Genomic DNA, 5,316 nt, shown 5'->3' with positions numbered 1-5,316 from the left:
TTCAAAATTTATAAAATTTTAAGTTAATACATTATACTCTTTAAAAATAATAAATTTTTAATTTAATTTTTTAAAAATTATAAAATTATAAAATATTAAAATAATAATAAATTTTTATTTTAATTCTGAAAAACATATACAACTTACTTTCATCAACTTGTCCATCGGGAAAATTGGAAAACAGCTTTTGAATGTTAATAGTAATAGTAAAAAGGGATAAAGAAATGTAGAGTACAATAATTTAGCAGCATGCGTTAGTTTGGCACGCAGTGAAACTAGCAATAAAAGGTGTGCAAAATGGGTGATGGAGTCAGGTTCGCACTTATCTGATTGTACTTTTTTTTTCTTTTTTGTTATTCGAATTATATTTGTAATTAATTTTATGTAACTTTAAAAGAAATTTAAAATAATAAATTACATTATTATAATTATAGGATAAATTACATTAATCTTAATATAATTAATAATATGTGATTGTTTTGGGCACCAATTACTTAATTTTATAAAAATATTTTATATACCCGCTAGCATTATAGACATATAATATTATGTTCACGTTTCCGTTAAAATATTAATAGAATATTGGAGTAGTTTTTTTTAATTAGCTTAATAACAAATTTAGTCTTTTAGGGTATATTTGAACAAAACAAAGTAATTAAATAAAAGTGTAACTATTAGGATAGTAATTACACTCTCTTGTAATTATAAAAAAATTGTAATTCCCTAAACGTGTTTAGTTGGCTATGATGCTTGTGTCTAGGACTATTATCTTAAATGGTATCATACTCACGATATAATACAAGAAAACTTTTTGTATTTGTATAATCAACATTAACCCTATAATATTTGGGTTCACGGTCCAAACAATTTGTAGCTTTAACTATAAAAATTTATATAAACTTAATTTGAAGAAAGACTTATTCTAAATTATATCCCTTTTCATAATACTCAAATTAAGTCAAAATAATATAAAAGGCATAATATATAATCTTTATCAATAAGGTTTTATAATGGTCAAATAACTTTCATAACACTTCTTATAATTATTATAATTTTTTTTATCATAATTTTAAAAAGTTATTTTTTATCAATAAGTTATGATAAAAAAACACTAAAATATTTTTTTATGGATAAGTATATTATTTTTATAATATATAGTATAGACACGTAAATAAGTTATGTTCATACTTCTTAGTCATAAATTTTGTAAATAAATATATTATAACACTTTTATAACATGTAATTATTTTTTATAATAATTTTTTACTATAACTTTAGTAATATTTTAAGATTTAAATGATATAATTTTTTGTTATAAATTTATAAAATGCAATAAGAAATTTTTTGTTATAACCATCCCAAAGCACTCATACATGTTTATGCTTATAATACAATTTTTATAACTTGTATAAAAATATTTTTTTATAATTGGATTTGAGTGTAATTACCTACATAATTACTCCAATTATCACCCTCCTCTAGAATTTGAAAAAGTAATTAGGGTGCTTCAATTACACCTAATTTGATGGAACTCACCAATTACAATGGTTACCTAAACATGTCATTATTGTTTAATTCCAAGTAATTACCCTCAAATCAAATTACTAGGTGACTGTCCAAATAGTATCTTAATGTTTACAAAAAAATATGGAGAAATTGATGTTATTTGTCCATGTATTTTCTTGATGTGAAATTTTTTTTATTGACTATCAAGTTAACGTCAGTACAAAATAACTATATTAGTGGTTTGGTACCAATCTATGTGACAAAATACAAGTTCAGAAATCAACTAGGTCTAAAAAAAGTTTAGATACCAACAGGGGCGAAGCCAGAATAATTTTTTAGGAGAGGCCGGATGAAATTTTAATTTTTTATACCCTATATCTTTATAATTTTTAAAGAATTAAATTGAATTTTTATAATTTTAGGGGGGCCAAAGTGTAATTTTACCTTTACTGATTTAAAATATTTAAAAATCTCAAGTACTTAAATAGCAATTTTACATTTTAGGGGGGACCGAGGCCCCTGCCAGCCCCCTAGATTCGTCACTGGACAGGGGCAAAGCCAGAAAAATTTTTTAGGGGGGCCAGATGAAATTTTAATTTTTAAAATTAATATATTTATAATTTGTAAAGGATTAAATCGAATTTTTATAATTTTAGGGGGGCCAAAGTGTAATTTTACCTTTATTAATTTAAAATTTTTAAAAAATTCTAAGGGCCTAAAATGCAATTTTACATTTTAGGGGGGCTGGGGCTCATGCCAGCCCCCCTGGCTTCGCCCCTGCCACTGGATATCAACTAGGTAATTTGAAATAAGTTCAGGGCAACTATATATTAACCTTTTAAAAATTCTAAAAAGTAGAAAATAAAAAAAATTTCATAAAATAGAAGAATATTTAAAAATTACTTTTCTCTAAAAATATTAAAATATATTTAGACTTAAAATATTAAAACTATTAGAATTTAAAAAAAATCTTTATTAGAACAATGCTGAAAAGACGGCAAGTAATTTCTAGGTGAAAGAAAAGTAAGATCATTTTTTTTTTGCTTTTTGTTTTTCAAACTAGTGGTGCTGTAAATCAAAAATCGTGTGGTTTTTCGTAATGAGAAATTTCGTGGTTTAAGAAAGGTCGAAATGCACTATTTGTGCGTGGAAATTGTTGTAAATACTCTTCAATTTAGTGAATCTAGATTATGAGCTGAATAGTTTGAGAGATGTTACTGTACAGGCCTAAATTTGTTCGGCCCGCCAGAAAACCAACCAAAAATAAATAAATAACCCAAAACCCAATGACCCAAAATTAACTCAATCAAACAGCCCAAACCCAAAAATAAAAACCCCTAACCCAAATTCTGAAGCCCACAAACTTAAAGTTTTCAGAAAAAAACCTAGCCTTGTAGCCTGGCACTGCGCCGTTCCTAACCTGCTGAAATCGCCATGCCAACGTCATTACTTGCTCCACCGCCACCTGCAAAGAAGGACGAACACGCAACAGAGCAAAACACGCAAGAAGAAAAAGACAACAAAGAAAAAACAAAAAAATAGAAACAATTAGTTTTGTAATTTCGGCTATAAAAAAGCTACAGCAACATCGATGTTCCTTCTTCCTTTTTTTCACAGAAAATCGAATAAAAAATAGAAATCGAATATAAAAAAAACAAAAGGGTGATTACTTTCGTTTGGCTTCTGTTATATTTTAAATATATAGAAGCACATATAAAAAAGAAGGAAAATAGAGAGGAGACTCACCTGGTATTCGGGTTTTCAACACCATGAGCGGCGAGGTTGTCACCGCTGATGAACGATGACCCCTTGTCATCCTGAAAAAATTTTTAGAACCCCAAAAAAAACCGAAGTGCCCTTTGCCTATTTCGGCGATTTTTTTGCCATTTTCTAGAAAAACTAACCCTAGATTGGATTTTAGGGGGGTGAAAGGAAGAAAAAAATGACTTTTGGGCTCTCCGGCCACTGTGGACGGCCACCATCGACCGTAGCCGTCGGACGGCTGGCAGCCCAACGACCGGAGATTGAAAAGGGGGAGAGGATTTGAGAGAATTTTTTTTCTAAAGAAGAAAACTAAAATGAATTTTGAAATTTCGTGGTGCTGTAAATCAAAAATCGTGTAGTTTTTCGTAATGAGAAATTTCGTGGTTTAAGAAAGGTCGAAATATAATATTTTTGCGTGGAAATTGTTGTAAATACTCTTCAATTTAGTGAATCTAGATTATGAGTTGAATAGTTTGAGAGATGTTACTGTACAGGCCCAAATTTGTCCGGCCCACCAGAAAACCAACCAAAAATAAATAAATAACCCAAAACCCAATGACCCAAAATTAACTCAATCAAACCGCCCAAACCCAAAAATAAAAACCCCTAACCCAAATTCTGAAGCCTACATACTTAAAATTTTCAGAAAAAAACCTAGCCCTGTAGCCTGGCACTGCGCCACTCTTAGCCTGCTGCAATCACCATGCCAACGTCAGCACTTGCTCCACCGCCACCTACAAAGAAGGACGAACACGCAAGAAGAAAAAGACTACAAAGAAAAAAACAAAAAAATAGAAACAAATAGTTTTGTAATTTCGGCTATAAAAAAGCTACAGCAACATCGATGTTCCTTCTTCCTTTTTTTCATAGAAAATCGAATAAAAAATAGAAATCGAATATAAAAAAACAAAAAGGTGATTACTTTCGTTTGGCTTCTGTTATATTTTAAATATATAGAAGCACATATAAAAAAGAAGGAAAAGGGAGAGGAGACTCACCTGGTATTCGGGTTTTCAACACCATGAGCGGCGAGTCGTCACTGCTGATGAACGGTGACCCCCTGTCATCCTGAAAAATTTTTTAGAACCCCAAAAAAAAAACTGAAGTGCCCTTTGCCTATTTCGGTGATTTTTTTGCCATTTTCTAGAAAAACTAACCCTAGATTGGATTCTAGGGGGTGAAAGGAAGAAAAGAGGGACTTTTGGGCTCTCCGGCCACTGTAGACGGCGGCGCCATCGACCATGGCCGGCGGTCGGCACAGCGGATGGCTGGCAGCCCAATGACCGAAGATCGGAAAGGGGGAAGGGATTTGAGAGAATTTTTTTTTCTAAAGAAGAAAATTAAAATGAATTTTGAAATTAAAAACTGATTTAAATAGTATGTGCGAAACGATGCCGTTTCACTTAGAGCTTTTAATGCCAAAACGCCGTCGTTTTGGCTTAATAGGTCTGACCCAACCCACAAGCTGGAGGTCCACGTATTTTTGCTTTGATGGACTATTTGCATATTCAGCCCTTTCGCCTTTTATTTACTTTTTAATATAGTCTTCCCTATTTTTATATATTTCCACATTTTACCTTATACTTTATTTTAATTTTATTTTAACCCACCTAAGAAACGACGCGCATAAGGAATTAGGGGTAATTTCATGTTTACCCCTAGTTCTTTTAGCATGTATCATTTTAGCCCTCTATTTTGTTTTATTAATTCCTTTTTTTAAATTTATCTCTTAAATTTCATCTCAATCCTGTTTTAATCCTTAAATTTTGTTGTCCATTTTAATTTTGGTTTTCATCAATTAAATTTCAACCCTTTTTTATTTTATTTATTTATTATTAATCCTTTATTTCTTACACTTAAAATGTTTAAATTTAAAATTGTATATCTATTTTATTTGTCTATTATTCTATTAGCTTTTAAATACTTAAGTTATTATTTATGCTTGTTTTACCTATTTATATATTTATTAATTTTTTTCCATTTATTCGTTAGATATTTAAATGTGATGTTATTTGTTATTTATTTCATCTGTTTATTTTTTATTCT

General features: G+C 29.8%; 1 long non-coding RNA gene across 1 annotated transcript; it reads right to left on the bottom strand.

The window, feature by feature from the left end:
- Positions 1-2,740: 2,740 nt before the first annotated feature.
- Positions 2,741-4,587, bottom strand: LOC121207629 (uncharacterized). The gene is made up of 3 exons (XR_005902721.1): positions 4,269-4,587; positions 3,253-4,004; positions 2,741-2,971 (listed from the first exon to the last, which is right to left on the bottom strand). It is a non-coding gene; the product is annotated as an uncharacterized lncRNA (long non-coding RNA).
- Between the last annotated feature and the right edge of the window lie 729 nt (positions 4,588-5,316).

Source organism: Gossypium hirsutum, chromosome A10, assembly GCF_007990345.1.
Source record: "Gossypium hirsutum isolate 1008001.06 chromosome A10, Gossypium_hirsutum_v2.1, whole genome shotgun sequence".
NCBI classification, from domain to species: Eukaryota; Viridiplantae; Streptophyta; class Magnoliopsida; order Malvales; family Malvaceae; genus Gossypium; species Gossypium hirsutum.
Note: the sequence above shows the minus strand (reverse complement) of the source record. Positions and strands in the feature narration are given on the sequence as shown.